Source organism: Poecilia reticulata, chromosome 10 (assembly GCF_904066995.2).
Source record: "Poecilia reticulata chromosome 10, P_reticulata-male-v2, whole genome shotgun sequence".
NCBI classification, from domain to species: Eukaryota; Metazoa; Chordata; class Actinopteri; order Cyprinodontiformes; family Poeciliidae; genus Poecilia; species Poecilia reticulata.
Window position 1 is genome coordinate 27,864,376 of NC_088839.1, and position 17,614 is coordinate 27,881,989.

The following is a 17,614-nucleotide window of genomic DNA, read 5'->3' on the forward strand; positions in this document are numbered from 1 at the left end:
GAAAATTTTATTTACAAAGACTTCAAAATTCATTTTATTTGTCGTTTTGTTTATTTATTTTGGATATTTGAAATGGCTTCCAGTTGCAGTGTTAAATGTTCCTTATAATTTTAAGCTTACTGATCTTTCAGATTGTGTTCTTGCATTATAATTTTCCCATTAACATTTATTACTTAAAAATGGTCTAAAAACAACAATAATATTGTTTATCAAAAATCAAAATTTGTTATTGTGACAGGTCTACACACATATGATTTATAGTGTAGTTAGTTTATTGCCATGGATGGCATAGTTACTTTGAAAGAGTAATTTGATCACTCAATGAAAAATTCATCCATCAGGTATAAAATGTGCATCTCTTTTCCCTCCATCGTTTACGTTTGTGTCGCTGGTGTTACATATGAAACCTATCTCCCCAAGGAAAAAGAAGAAAGCAACAATATGTGTTTTCTAAAAATAATCACAAATACTTAACTTGGATACGTAATTTTAATCTGATTATTGGATTGTAAATAGTAACACGTGAGATTACGCGTTACAAGGGGTCAGACTAGAGTAATATGTTGATGACACCATTGTTTGACATTTTTGCTCAAGCTATTTATGGATCTTTCAAGTTTCCGATGTGTGTCCCCCCCAATGATAAACTTGTTCCTACGCCCTTGGGTATACCTATAAGTTTGACATACAAGCGACAAATGCAAACAACAGCGATGGATGACAAAGTTGCTTCTCTTGGCCACCAAGGGTTCATTTTAGCTTCAAAAAACAACCTGGAATAAACCTGGAAATAACTTTCCCTGTGCAAAGCTAGGCGAGGCAAAATTACCAACACATGTTGCAGCAGCAGAAACATCCCCAATGAATTGAGAATGCTTATTGTGTCGATATGTTTTTAGAGTCCCACCATTAGCAAAAACATGGCCAGTACCATTTCATGGAAATCCTTTAAAAGTAAAATAAAAAAATATGAGTATGAGGAATACTATTGACATGTCTGGAGTTGTTTGGTGCAATGACAAAAGAATATTGAAAAGGAGAAAACCAGAAGAGCCTGTGAAAAATACAGAACATGTACGTCAATCAGGCATTCAGAGAGAAAAAACCCAACGAGGAGCATTGATTTAAAGCTAAAAATGTTTGGAAAACCTACAGAGGGCATCAGAATTCATTGAAAGGCAAAGAAAAGACATAAATGTGAGGGCAAATGAAATACAAACTTAAAAGGGCAGACACAGAGGACAGTGATGACAGGCAGCATTAAAGTTAAAGCAAACCAGCGCACACTTTTATTTTAAATCATCTGAAGCACTTTTAGTTAAATATTTTGTTTATAGATAGTTACAAAATGTTAGTTCTCCAATTACTAGCAAACTTCATATATTTAATATATGTTTGAATATCTAATACATGAAAAGTATGCTATACAAATATTTTTTCTATATCATGGATACATTTGTTTTTTTGTTGCATATTAGTTTAAGATCTTCTCTCCAGGGAAAATATATCTTGAACAAATGTCCTTCTAAGTGACATTTGTCTAGAGATGCAAGCAATCAAAGCATTATCCTTGTGAACTGGTGTAACTCGTTTAAGACATTGTGTATAAATGCTGTTGCGGGTTTGTTGTTTCAGAGAAGTACTCTGAGTTTAACAGTCCTCAGAGGCCAAGCAGTGGGAAGGTAGCAGTTGCAAAGTTCATGACAAGTAATTTATGTGCGCAAAATAATTATGGCAGCTGTGAGAGTCCAGTTCAAAATGGGAATCCAATCTGAAACACAGATTTAATCCTATAATTAAATGTGACTGGAAGTGAAAGCTGTGTTGGTTGGGTTTAGGCTATGCAGTTAAGGCCGTGCTGTCAGATACAGGGGAAAAACAAACTTCACATACAAGACTGATGCTCTGAGCATGGTGCAGACATGGAGTCAGAGCATAAAAATGCAAAAGCATGATGGGTTTTTTTTTTCCCAGTGTGTGCCTCCTAATGCCTCTGTTAAAGGCTTAAAAGATAATCCCCTTGCAACTTTTTAAAATTTTCTTTGGACAAGTTCAATTTCAAATCCAGTCAATGTGGGCGGATCTGTTGCTTTATCCAAAAACGACACCATTATGAAATGTAACGGCAATATTGTATTGGAGTCGCTCTATCCCTTCAAGAAATTCTCAGGTGAAAAGAAACTCAGATTAATTCAAGTTTAATTTAACTATTTAGATACAACATATAGGTTACTGTAAGATTAGGGAAGATGTACATTTAGTAAGTCTGCAAAATGTACAAACATCCATTATATTTCCAAATGACAGTCATTAATGTCTTGCCTGTCAGTCATATATTTGGATGGAAACCTAATTACCTGGATGCTTCTGCCTGATTAAGATAAAAGTGGCCAAGATTTGAAGGACAGTGTTCCAAGTTCCTCAATGACAAATCAAGAATGACATTTTGTATCACGTCCCAAGTCTGATGCTTCTGATAAACAACTCCCTCCACAATTTGAAGCCAAATACTATCACAGTAATTTTGTATGTTTGGGTTTGGATTAAATTTAGGTTTTACACTTAGTGCATAACAAAACTGTGATTGAAAATCCTGGATTTATGTGTTTGCTTACTTTAACCTTCCAGGTCTGGTTTATTTTAGTTCAGTTTGCTCTTTAATCTACTTATTTCCAGTGGTTTTAAACCTATCCAGCCATTCCACAGCACTGCCTCTTCCCACTGTATTCTTCATTAAAATGAATAACATAATTCACATGTCATTAGCAAACTACAAACCATTACCATCTTTTTTTTAAAGGAGAAGAATATAAACTGTGCTTTGAGGAGTACAATCAACATGTTTTATGTAAATCTGTGCCACATAATTTCTTCATATTTAATGCAAATATGGCTTTCATGAGTTATTTTGAAATATTTATGTATGTATAATTTATTTGTGCATGTTTCTATCTGGATGATCATATATCTGGATCATCATATATCTTTCTACGTACCATCTTATTTGGCATATAGAAATAGGATCCTGATGCCTATGCTGCAGTGTAGGTTTCACTGGAACCACTTTACATGAAACTCAAAATGCAGAGCTGATTCAATGATCCTCACAGACAGAGATTTCTCTGCAAAGAGATAAAAATAATCTGGTTTCCTCCAGTCATTAGTGGGTGAAAAAGGATCAGATTCTTCCGCCTGAAAACATTAAGTATAGATTCATCGCATAGAGTGATATGTTTCATTCGTTTATTTCTGGGAATTGTGATAATTATGGTGTATAAACTGACAAAATCACAAAATTCAGATACTTAGAAATTTAGAATATTAATTTTGATAAATTTAAATGTTTGGCTTTTGAAGTGTTGACTCAAGCTGATCTCCAGACTCCTTGTAAATCTCACTAGAACTCTTAAACTTTGTTTTACAAGCTTTTCAGAACCACTGATGCCCTTTTCAGTGGCAGACATTTTTCTATCAAACTTTTTGCTTCCACTCAACTTTCCTTGAACTTCCTGTTACCCAACCAGCCGATATCCGCCTTCTTTCGAGGAAGACTTTCATGACTTACCATCCAAATAGTTTTTGAAAGGTCAAAATGGCTCAAACTGTTCAACAACTATAGCATATAATGCCATATTTAATTCGATTTAAAATGCTCTCCATCATGTTATGGCTTATTTAACAAAATAGATTGACTTTGATATGCACTCTTCCTTCCTGTTCTTGTTAAGGTGTTAACCTTTCTGCTTGCTCCCTTTCGATGTCGCTCCAGATAAGTGCATAAGCCAAGTTCCCTAAATGTGAAAAAGCAAATATAGTTCCTCATTATTTATGCATGCATGCAGGCTTCAGGCTGATGGAGCCTGCCTTCACCTCCAATAACACTCAGACACCTTTTTAAACTGAAACACACAAGTATATTTTGCTATGTGTTTGTTTCTATGTCGCGCTCTAAACATTCTGCATTGATATGTTATCTTCGAATGCTATTTTCAAATGTTTGCCTTAATGTTTTTTGGAGTTTTCTCTCGTTCTTTTTTATTCATGCAGTTCTTTTTTATTGTTCAAGTTCAGCTGATTAAAAAAGCATGATTTGTCCTTTACTGCAGTTGCTGCGAAAATGTCAACTGAAAACTCAGCATTTTAAAAAAAAACTATTAGAAGGGTGGAGGTGGAGTAAATCTCTGTAATGTTGTTTTGGAAAGCCATATTTTCTTCTTTTGTGCTTTTTAAACCAAGTAATGCGAGAGCCTTGCCTACATTGCCAAATACAACATATTCCTTAATAAAGGATGAAACTGACCAACTTTGGTGTTCAGCCTTCCTGTTATCTTCTGGATACCTTATTTTCTTTCTCTCACTCTGTGTTTCTCTCTCATTGGACTGCAAATATGTCTTAATATGTATAAAATATTTTCTTTTATATAGCTTCTTGCACTTTTTGTGCGTCTCCTAACTTTATGTTATACACTTTCCTATCCTAACTATAAATTTGTCTCATTTCAGTAACAGCAGCTACATCAAAGGATCTTGTTGCAACCTTGTAGCACTTAGTATGGTGCGTTCACGAAGTAGACAAAGATCTGATTTGTGAATTACTGATAAGTCAGCAGTCAAGGGAGATTCAGCTGAAAATTGAATGACTTGTCTGTGTATCACTGTTGTTTTTGTAGCAAATACTATCAGAGCTGGAAATGTGAGCTGCTGTAAGAGACGTATGCATGGAAACTTGTTTCTGAATGACAAAATTATTTCAAAAGTTGGATTTGGAAGAATTGTCTTTTCCATACATGTGTAAAAAGTATTTTGGAGTTTTTGCTGTTCCACATGTTTGTATCCATAAATTGTATCAAGTGAGAATCAGAATAAATGTAGCAACTCTAAGTAACATGGAAACTCAGTTGGAAGAAAATTGTTCTTAAACATTTTGCAGCCATTGCACTTTCTCTTATCTTATGATTATATGGACACTCGGCTTTTATCTCGGAGTGGAATATTTCCACAAGTCTTGAAAGATTTCTGCAGACAATTGCCTTTCACATTATTTTGCTATCAGTTTTTTGGGAATGTTTCTGGAGTGGACATATGGAAGTTGATAAGATTTAAATTCATGCACATTGTGAGTTTTTTTTCTTCTTTTCTTTTCTTTTGGCTTTCTGTAAATTAAACTGCAGCACCGTTGACTGATTTGAGTAACTTCCATTACTGTGAAATAACTGTTTTAGCTCTGCTTTTCTTTATCTTACATGTTAGATATCCTTTTTGTTGTAAATAAAAATGTTTTATTCATTATGGTGTTTGTGCAGCTTTGGCTCAATTTCCCATTCTGTTTATATTATAGTTATTGTACAAACAGAACCCAACTGCTTTGACTTAGTTAAAAAAAATTAAGCTTCTTATTTTATAGATCTGCTGATTAATATTATCTGTACTATTTTAACAGTTATTCTGATTGAAATCTTGCATTGACTAAGAATGTCGTTGCTTCAGTGCTGAACTGGAAGCACAAATGTTTCTCTGTCAAACACTGTCTTATCAGTATTTGACAGATAAGCAGAAACATTTGGACATGATTGTAATTATGATCTCTGGCCTTGTTCGTAGCACAAATTCTGATTAACAACCCAGACGCCAGCTGGCTCGTGTGTTTTTTACTTCCAAAAAGACACAAGAGCACACAGATAATCTTTAGTTTGCCTATGTACATTCTAACGCAAAATTAGCCAATAAAAACAATTTATGGTTTTTCCACAGGTTATAGGTTCCGTTTTTATGTGGGTGATGACCTTAGATGTTGATGGTTAATGAAGTGAGTTTTATGAGCACTTTGCTTCATTCGCATAGCAAATGTTGCACGGTGATGTGATCTGAACAGCAATCCATTTACTCCACTCCATTTCTGAGGAGATGCTCACCCTGGGGAGTAGAGTCAAGATTCACTTTGATTTTTGACAAGCGTCTCACATTAGACCAGAAGCTAAACAGAGCAGAATGAATCCGCCAAGGCGGAAGGAGAAATGCTTTCGGAGGATTCTGGAGGGAAATGTTTTTTTAAAACTTGGCAAACAGAACGTCTAATATTTTATACAATGTTACATTTAGATTTTATCACTATTAAATCTAAATATTCTTCTTTAAATAAATTAGTTTTAATGCTTAAAAACTAATTGTTCAAAATGAGGTTTTTTTTTTTAATCAATTTGGCTGGAAAGTTAGAAAGCAGTAACCACTTTTTTACATTTTTATTCATTAACTAAATGTGTTAAAATAGAGCCTTCTGTGCTAAATCAGATTATCGCCAGACCCATCTGTTTTTGTTAGCCAACATTTCACAGAGACTTTATGCAATGTCAGGCTTGGCAAGCAAAATGTACACTTCCTACATTTCCAAATAATAAAATGCATGAAATCACAATAACATGCAAAACTATAACCATAGTCTTTATGAAACAGTTTTGTTATATTCAATAAATTAGAATAAATATCCCAATAAGTCTCATGTGTTAAACATTTTTTTTAAGCTCACAGTTTTGTTTTTAAAATATTTGTATTGATCCGTTGTGATATTCTAATTTTAAATGCTGTGTTTTCATTACCGTTGAGCAGAAAATCATAAGGATTAAGAGAAATTGAGGTATTAAAAATTGTGTGTGTGTCTTTGTCAGAAAGTGGTTTTAATTAAGTGTGTAATAATAATTTGATGCCCAAAATCTAATTTTGCATAATCTTGGAGTCAACAGTCTAATTTGATATCTTATTTCAAAAGTCAGTGATGGATATGGGAGTTTAGTGATATGCTTTTTTATTACTGAAAGCATTATGATAAGCATATCATGTGAAAACATTGAACTCTCTGTGTTAATGCTGGTTTGGTACTCGTACTACTTTCATCATTTCATTTTTAACTTTGGAGTGGATGTTTTCTCAACATGGTGGACAATTTATCATACTGCTGAGAACAAATGTCTCCTTTTTTCAGATATTGAAGAAAGGAGATATAAATATTTCTAACCTATAACTTAGCTCATATGTGCTTTTGTACATATTTAGTCTTTTGGTCATTTACTTTCTATATTTTTTATCCAGATGCTCAAAAAGGTCAGAAGTCAAGCATTGAACTCTGCCCTATTTATTTTTCATAAATGCCAGAGCTGTCCACATAATGCAGTTGCAAAAAAAAAAGGCAAAAATAAAAAAAAAGGTTAACAGAGTCTGTTTTTTTTCATATTATAAGAGTTATTATATGTATGTGACTCTGAGAAACAGTTTGATTTATAATATTTGGTTGTTATTCAAGTATGTGAAGTGTCTGGGGATGAAGCAGACAAGGGACTTATGGTGAAATCCATGCTGGTATTTAAAAAAAAAAAAAAAAAACCTCTTCAGAGCTGTTTTTAGTTAGGCTGGTTTAACCAAGGGCTGATACTGGGAGAGTGGATGTCTGGCAGGTTCCTCCTGGAAATCTCATAAAGATAAAAACAAAAGGTTTAACTTTAGACCTTATCTTTTTTTTTATATATACAAGAATAATCCTACATTTTCGATGTCTTTGTCTGGTGAAATAGGCAGAGAACAATCCCTCGCCACCTTTGAGTTGTCTGTGCTGCTGTATGTTGGATATCTTAAAGAATCAACAAGCTTTGACAGATTGACAGATGAAAAAAAATATGATGCAAACCCAAAGCTTACAAACAATGCTCAAGGTGGGAAACACTTTTCAGGTTGCTTTTAACTGCTAGTGACAGATAATTTCACTACTATCCAAGGAATGTGGATTTCATTTAATTTCACTAAATCCAAAATATGAAATACTTCACTGATCAGATGTGACCTGGATTAAAGAGAACTAGGGGTCTTTAATCCAATCATTATTTTAGTAATAGATTATGCTATTGATTTATTCTGAATATGAATTAATTAATAAGATGAAAACTTTGGAAAAATCTGCAGATTTTTTAATTTAATTAATCATTTAATATTTTTTCTTTAATTTGAAATATACTTGGTCATTTGTAGCATAACAATATATGTGGAGCTTTGTTTGGTTTGTATAGATGAAGGTTAAAATTACTTACTTTTTTAGAACTTGGGAAAAGTCTCTTTAATATTTGCTTTAGGACTGACTGAAAGTGTACTTTCTTTTAACTATGATACTTTGAAACAAAAACATTTCCAGTCCCAGAATTAAACCACTCAGTGGATTGTGCAGCAATGCCAGATCTGAGTGCTTTCTCATTTTATGTAAGTCTTTTCCAAAGTGCTTTGGCCTTTTTGGAAATGAAAGAGAAAACGATGTAGTTCTCTCTCATAATACAACCAACATAAGAAATATTGAAAAAGCCAAAGAGAAAGACGACACAAACAGAAGTGAAATTATTCAGAAAATAGATGAGGCGGATAAATATTAAGACTAGTACCTGTGCATGAAATGCGTGTTTGCAATACATCTGGCAGTGTGGAATACATTTAGCTCCAAATCTTGTTTGTTGGCTGACGGGTAATCAGCACGTGATCATCTAGATGGAAAAAAAAATGCACAAGAGGATTACAATCCAACCCCATAACCCAGTTCTGGAGTAGACATGAGTGAAATAGAAAATCATAATAACAAAGCCCTTTTCCAGAATTCACCTTACAGTTTTAATGCACAATACGTGGAATTGAACTTAACAATCTACACATTTGGAACTCATCTATGACTGTTTACTAACATGTTTATTGTTTTGGCTCCATGTACTGTCAGGAACTTGCCTTTTTACATTATTTAAATTTATGGCTGTCAGGCCTGTGGCTTTACTATGTAATGACCCCATTACTTCAATTGGCAAGTTTAGAGAAGTACCAGGTAAGTTTAGGGAAAGTACCTGGTAATTTCCAGAGAAGTACAATTTAAGTTACTGGAAATCATTTCATTATGTCACCACATAGTACAGCTTGTCAACTGACAGTTCCCTGTAGTTTATAAGAAATTGGAGTCAGACCCAACAAAGTACTTACTATGTTTCAGAAACTCGCTATTCTTGCTCTATAAATTAGTTCTACCCAAATATTGATTCATATTTTCTTTTCTTAATAAATCTGAATATCAAAAGAAAAAACATAGTTTTGGTCTAGGCAGAGTTCTTGCCAAAATAAAATTGCATTCATTGCTCTTATTTCTGTTGCGATCTAATCTGTACAATGGAGCAGAAACAAATAGTCTTTTTTCATGAACATATTTTTATGCCTCTGTCTAATAAATCAACAAAAGGGACTTTCATGGTTATGCACAATGTTTGTAACCATTTCAAATTGTCAACAGCCTTGACATTTTTCCAATCAACCGCTGGAAACCAGCTCTAGACTTGTTATGCTCCAAACAACTCCACTTGTAGTTGGAGCCAAAGTGCTTCCACTAGTGCAGTAGGAGAGACAAATAGTACTCAACTGGCTTCAGCTGCGGGCCGCTCTTTGTTAGTTGTCCAGGTATAATTTCCATGACTGATGGAAAATGTTAGCTATATGAAACATGAAGAGTACATGGAGCTTGAGTATAACTTTATTTGACAAGTGCTTGATGAGAGACTGTGATGAGAGTTGATGTCATTTACTCTCTGGTGAATGTGAGCTTAGAGAGTTTAGATTCTGGTTATGTTGGGGTTTTTCTTTTCAAATATAATGGCGTTGTATGTGGTTGTGATGAAACATCAAAACGTTTTTGCACCACTTTATATCCTAATAGATATGATTCTATATCTATGTGACGTTTGACTTGATTGTACAGTTAAATTAGTGATTTAAATCAGCACATTTAATGTCACTGTCACTGACAGATGTAATAAAAAATAGTATATATATCTATTTCTCTGAATGTGGAGAAATCAGTTTATTTGGTATGGGCTGAAAACATTTTAAAAGAAATATGTCAAACTGTAAATTAACAGATAATGTTGAAAACATTCCAAAAAGGTAAGGAAAGCATTCGTATAAGTGAAAACATTCTAATTATCTGCAGATGACAGGTATGTTCTGGATAATTGGATAATGTTCAACAATATATTTAAGTCATCGGAACAAGATGAACAAAAAATAAACTTTATATTTCTACATCTCACTGCAGGTTCAGTTGATTGCATACAGCAGTTTGTCACAGATTGCTGACCTTTTCTTTTATTCAATTTTTTGAAAATTGACCCACAGAGTGGAGACATGCCTTTTTTGCACTGAAAGGAAAAGAAGGAAGCAGATAAAAACAACCTTTGAAAAATGCATGAGAATCGAAACAGACACAAGAGAACAATAAAATAAATACTTTTATGAAATGTTATGTCAGTTTTCCTGGTTGCTAATGACATTACAGACACAGACTGAGCTTATTGGTCTTACAGACACAGACTGAGCTTATTGGTCAGTGACACTGGGTTTCTGCTTCACATGAAATCCGGGCCCTCAGAAAACTGTCAGTGCTCACATGGAAAGAGATCACTTTGAGGAAAGACTTTACCCAAGGAAATGCAGCACTTCAGCTCTTCAAGTCCCTGGAGAGGAAAAAAAACAGACAGAGAGAGAGCAAAGCATTCCTCGAGCTGACACTTGAACATCAGTTCCTGAATGTCCGTCTGCAAAGGATCTCTATTTACCTTAGGCTGCAAGGATGGTGAGAACTCATCAGTGCATCTGCCAGCCCCTGTCTAGGCAGTTCATTCATGAGGCAGTAATACCATGTCAGAATCTGATTCTGAAAAGAAAACACACAACCTCAAATCACAACTTTTTGTTTTGTTTTCTTTTAGCCTCTTAATATTAGGGGTTTCATTAAATATACAGAAATATGGAATGCAAAGAATGACGATATTTTTACTAAAGCATGATGTAGAGGTAAGGTTAAATCATATGAAAGTTAATGATTTCTTACTTGGGGAGAGTTAAGAGAATTAGAGGTGATTGTGATGGCAGCAGTTATAAAAAGGTTGTTAATGTTTTACACATGGACAACAATCTAATTGAAGATCAAGTAAAAAAAAAAAAAACTGAGTTGCAGCAAATGCTACTTTATGCATACACCTGACTTCTGTAAGGGTGTCTTTGAATTTAAGAGATTAAAATAAAACTTATTTCAATAAAATGTATTAACTGTGCTGGGTAAGCTTTCATTTTAATCGATTCCTTCATTAAATATAAATGTAAGCAAATTATGTTGACTTTTGCATCCTTTGTTTATTCGTTCATACTTGGAGTATTACACTGTATTAATCAATTAGTTCTCAAATATACAATAATCCAGATTGCGTAAATACTATTTCAATGTTTTACCTTTTAGATGAGACAGTATTTTGTCCTCAGTGATTAATCAAATCCGCATAAATGCTCATGGACTGCCTCACGAGTTTGTCTAGAAACTGCAGCTGCAGCATAATTCATCTGACAGGTTTGATCATATAACCTCGATGCACATTTCTGCCATTGTTCAAGTGCCCAACTGAATAAATCAAGTGTTCCTCAAGCACCTCTGTTGTTTGAAACTATTTTCAAAAGACAGCAGAGAATTGATCATGCAATAAGTAAATTATGTCACATTAACTGCTTTTAAGAATGACGTGACCAACACACATTCAGCCCCAGTCTTTCTAACCATATCAGCTCTGCTAAAGTGTCACAAAAATATCATGCTGATTACTGCCCAACTGTGACATTTTGTGTGAGACAGGTTTGTAGGCTTTATTCTGAACTGGAATTTATTTTTATTTTTCTGTATAAGTATGACTTCATTGTGTTGAAAACTGTAGTTATGAACATTTCAACTTCCAAAGTACGAGTTTACAGTCAAATGTAATCTTTGAATTGTTTTTAAAGGAGGTAGTCTGTATTTTCCAGGTACATAGTTCCGTTTTACAGCAAAATCAAGCAACTTTGCTAACCTTAGTTGTTGAGTAAAATGCTATAGGCATCAAAAACAACTTAAAAGAAGTTTGACTTTGCATCATTCCCTTTCTGACATGCCGCCTGCAACACTTCTCCTTGCTGTCCTTTGATGCTGCTTGTAACCATTCTTTGGAGCATTGTAGTTTATATGATGAGCAGGCATGCAGTTCCAGCAGGTGTTTGGTAACTGGTGCTGCCACTAGTCTGGAGGAACTGAGTTTGGTTGAGGGTTGCTCTCTGGGGCCGGAGTTCGGGTGGAAAATGAAGGTCCAAGGCAGAGCTTTGGGTAAATAGGTAGCATATTGTATGAGTAAGTGCTAAGACACCCCTGAATGGCTAACATGCCACTCCGTAAGTATGTGTTTGATAAGGAAATGACATTATAAAATGATATGAAGGCAAACCATGTCAGTTTTACAGAATACGCCCCTTAAGGAAATCAGATAATCATCTCTGTTTCTGTTTCTACCTGAGCAAATGACCTTTATCAAGTTGATCCTTTATTATATATATATAACTGTTTGACACATTGATTGAAAAGCAGTTTGTCATGCCTGTGTATGCTTTTGTTTCTTAAAAAAAGCTTATACAAGAAGTGTCCATGTTTCCCCCTAGGAGAAGACTTGCTTCAGACACATGTCATCTCCTTCTCACTCAGTTTTCTCACTGTCAGTGACACGAACAGCGTCTGCCAGCTGTCTTCCTGCTTTGCTCCAAGAATGTCAGAGTCAAGTCATTTATGGCAATTTAGGCTAAAAATAGATTTTCCTAGCACTTGATTTGAATAATTATGTTATAAAGGTGGTTATCCCCTAAAATTTTATGGATTATTATTTTAAGTGTTGCTGCAAAAGAAACTTTTTTTCTTCCCTTTTAGCATTTTAATGGCTGACTCCTCAAACACCCATTTATGGAAAGATACACAAAGTGTTTTAAAAGAAAATAAGCTTTCACAAAAGAAGTTATTAAGTGCTGTCATGGCATCCTTTAACTTTAATAAAGGTTTGAGATTTAGTCGAGGCAGCTAACACAAATAAACCATGATTCTGTCAAGCATCATCGTACGCTGCTCCAAGTTTTCAGCAGAACATTTGCTTTTCACAGCAGCCACTTCAGTACTATCCCAATATGTTTTTTTTTTATCATTTCATCCCATAAAGTTGCTGATAAAAGTAAAAAATGTGATATATTTACTGAGTAACTGGATTTTTTGAAAGCTTCTCTATTGGATCCACCTGGCATCTATTAACGTCTTGGATGATTGTCAAAAGGAAAAGTTTTACCTCATCTGACCCTTTGAGGGTTTACCTTTGTGTTTGTAAGACAGAACAGTGATGATCCTGTGCATACAAGGTACTTTTATGCCCCATTGAATATCAGTTTCTGTCATTTGGCTTTTATAGAAGAAGAAATGAGACAGTTTAAGGGTGATTGCTAAAACTGTTGTTGTTTTTAACTATTTAGTAATATATTTTGAAGTGTGGTTTTAGGTATCAAATTGTTTGGTTTGGAGAAAAGTGAAAGTTTTTGGAACTTCCACTTGGCATGTTCCCAACGTCTAGCATAAAACTAACAGATGCACTCTGAAAGGGAATGCCATAGCAACAGTGAGATATGGTGGCGGTCATGTGACCATCTGGGGTGCTCACCTGCAACAGGAGCTGTAAGAGTTTGTGGGTGACATTTAATTTTTGTGGTATGGATGGTGTCTCAATTATGGAAGTTTTACTTTGCACGTATGCATAAATGATTGCACTGCTGTGACAATAAATTTAATGGCCAGTGACCATTGCTGGCCACTATGGAAAAAGTGAGTCCTGCTAATGCTACTACTGTTGGTACTGCAATAGGTCCTGATTTGCTGTTTTCTGCTCAGTGATGCTGCTGGCAGCATGTTGTGGGTCGGGGGCACAGAGCATCTTGCAGCTGATTTTGCTGTTCTTGACACTCAAAATGGTATTGCAATCATAATACCAGCACAATTGCTCACAAAAGAAGTTCTGCAACCAGAACTTCCAAAGTTTGCTTTTTCTGCGTAGGTGATCTGTCCCACCTGTGGAATGGAAGCAGTGATCGTCAACTGCATGGCTTTATTTTTCAATTATAGTCCACTTGCAAAAAAAAACAAAACACAATTTGAATGCAAATCGCACCAAGCAAAAAAACTGACGTCTGCTTTTGATCCGGACCAAACAAGTGGACCAAAGGACTTTCCTGGTGTGAATACACCCTTAAGCGGTATGACAGAGAATAGAGTTGCATACTGACATTTCAGGTTTGCATCACTGCTTGAGTGCTTAAACTGAAGTTTGGTGAGCGGTGTCTTTTTACTGACCAGTTGGAATGAGTCAGCCTGAAACCCCAGCCTGTGCACTTGTGACGAGCTGATGTAATGCATCCTATTTTTACCTGAGATACACTCTGTCCACTGGTCTACTTTGCATATGTCCTGGACATTTGACAGTTCTGTTAAAACAACAAACTCCTGCCTGCTGGATATATTTAAAAAAAAAATGCTGATCAGGAATGCAGAACTATGCACTTTGATTTATTATATTAACAGAAGCTAGATGTGTTTATTTATTTGTGTTGTAGTTATCTAGGACATAATTTTGTTTTTATGACTCATGATAAGAAGGAAGTACAACTGTTTCCAATTCTTTGCTTTTACATATGAGAAAAGAAATATGTATTTGTTTATCTGGTTATGACACTTTTTAAATCTATTCTGAAGTTTACCAAATAGAAAATAGCTTCCTCACTGTTCTTATCATTGATAAATGGCGTCACAATTGAAGATATATGTGTGAAAAACAATGTCCATATTTCATGCTTTCAGATAATTCAAAAAGCATAGTAGCAGCTAGGTGTGACTGCACCTACGAAAGCAGAAGTTTTGGCAGGCAGCTGATCAAAATCATACAGGTCACAGTGTCAAGGAGGAAATACGTTAGAGAAAGAAACTGCTGACATTCAATCTGGAAAAGATTACGAGGTCATTTCCAAAGAAACTACAGTTAATCATCATGCAGCGAAAAAAAAAAAAAAAGACATCTAAGACAGCTGACAATCTTCCATGGGATTCCTGTCAAAGCAAATTCACCCCAAGCTGAAGCTGTGTACTGCACAGAGAAATGACAAGAAATTAACCGCCTGCAGCATCTCAGTTTATACAGGCCTCAGTCAGCTTGCTAAATGTTAAAACACACGACAGCACAATTTGAAAAATACTCAACAGTTACTGTATGGCTTGTTTGGAATTGTTTAGAAAGAGTCTCTTCTCTTTATGGCAGGAAGACATTGGTTTGCAAAGCCGCATCTAAATAAACCACAAGACTTCTGGAACAATTTGTTTTGCACACGAGAAGTAGAAATGTTAAGTTATTATATGTACAGTGCAATATTTTTAAAAAAAGCATCATGCAGATAAGCAGAATAAAACCACAGCAGATGTCACGGACAGTGGTGGAGGGCAGATGATTTCAGCTTGCAGTCATGGAATCGGCAGTGAGCTACTCTGTGTGCAAAAGAATTTCAGAGTCAAATATGAGGCCATCTGTCTGACAGCTTAAACTTGGTCCAAACTGGGTCATCAACAGGTCAGTGATCCCAAACACAGCAGCAAATCTACAACAGAATGGCTGAAAAAAGGTTTTACACTGAGCTTTTTCTTTTTGGCAAGATGTTTGTTTAATAAATAATGACATTATGGAATCCTTTAGTTTCTTGATACAAAAACATCAGAACTGAAAGAGGGTATTGATGTCTATTTACCATGACTGCAAATATCTAGGTAGTACAGGATCTAGTTTTAGCAGCAACATGCCAAGCGCTAAGCACCAATGACTAAATTATTACTGATTGATAACCTAAGAACAACAACTTGAATGCGCCGTGCCAGAGTTTTGTGACTATTTTATAAGTGAGGTCTAAGCACTAACCTCTAACATCACTTTGGATTTGAGTTGCACTGGAGTTTTCCTACAACTAATTGAGATGTAAGTCAAAGAAATGTGGTTATTAAAGTACAAACAATCTTCATTAAAACCACAATTCACAACATCCTCATAGTGAACTGCTTTTTTAAAAGACATGCCAGGTGTCTGTGCTGCCACAGTTGTAAAGTCTAAGTAGCATATTTACAACAATGACCATTTGTTCTTTTTTATAAAAGCCTTGCTGGCAAAGGCAAGATAATTTGCATAGCATTTTTATGTTTTTATTGGTCCAAGTTTCCAGTTCTCAGCAGATAGAGAACATAATCAAATAGAGAGTCATTGCTTTGTAGATAGATGACTTATATCTCCGACACTTGGAGGTGGACTGAGGTCATGTTTAGGTGATCATTTCTGAGCCACTGTGCTAGGAAGTAGCTTCATAATAATGCAAGAATTATAGTATGACAATAAAGATTTGGAAACCCCTTCATGGACAAAAAGACAGTTAAATACAAGGAAACAAGTGGGAATATGAGAAGATAAATTGACTAACACACCTATGTTTCAACATCCATTCACATTTAAAACCAAACTACGCTTACAGTACATTTAAAGTCATTTACTTTTTAAAGTAGAAGTGTCACTAAAGAATGTGAAATCATTCATCTACACTTACCAGTTTTTAGTTACAACTAGCGAGTTCCTGGATTGGATCATTTTTGTTTTCAGAATTGCTTTCATTCTTTATTGCTTGGAAATAAGGTCTAGCAAACATTCCCCAGAGATTTTGGTTCATATCAACATAATGAAGTCATGCAGTTGTGGCAGATTTGTTAGTCTGATAGGGCTAATCTCCTGTTCTGCCACATCAAAGTACAGTGAACTCGGTGTCATGTTCCAGAAACAGGTTTCAGATGATTTGATCTTTCATGACTTGCATTTTTCTTCTACAAGTAGCCATCAGAAGATTATTACACTGTTGACATAAAGCATAGATGTCAAACTCCTGTCTTCAACCGCCAATGCCCTGAAACCTTTGGACGCGTTCCAAGTCCAACACACCTGTGTCAAGTGACTGAATTACATCCTCGTGCAGCCTAGCTCTACAAACTCCCTCTAATGACCTAATTATTTGATTCTAATCAAATAAGCTTTATTTGATTCTGAGCTTTAAAGACTGGAGTTTAACCTCCTCTTTTTTCTTTCCTTTGGTTTATTTTGTTTGTATTTCCTTTTAACTCATGTAAAGCACTTTGAATTGCCTTGTTGCTGAAAATGTGCTATATAAATAAAATTACCTTATCTTACCTCTGACCAACAGCATTAACACAAAATTAGAAAAAGAACATAAAAGAACCTTCTAAGATCTTTGCTGGTTTTTTTTTTATTCTAATGAACATTTCAAATGGTTCGATTAAAACTTATTGGCATTGATAATAATAAAGCATGACAACTGCTATACATATATATTTTATTCAACCAGCACCCAGGATATTTTTCCTCATTCTCTGAGTTTCTTTCTAGAGTTAGCTAGACAAGGCTATCTAGGCCAATTTCTGATGGTTGCAAACACCCTCCAATTAGTATTCCAATTATTTAGGTCACTGAGGTCCTGGGAACATTCAAGGCTTTAGAAATAGGTTTACACTCCTCTCCCTATCCCGTGGATACAGTTTTGTCTGGACTTAGTGGGAATTGTAAAACTGACCATCCACATACATATACTATATGTATTCAAACTAGAACTGTAATCACCTCAATTGTATTTATAACAAAAC

At 35.0% G+C, this 17,614-nt stretch overlaps 1 protein-coding gene across 2 annotated transcripts in view; it reads left to right on the forward strand.

Annotated features, from left to right (window-relative positions):
• The window catches only part of htr4 (5-hydroxytryptamine receptor 4), a 146,600-nt gene that overhangs the window by 12,883 nt on the left and 116,103 nt on the right, over nucleotides 1-17,614 (forward strand). The gene's annotated exons all lie outside the window — the stretch shown is intronic.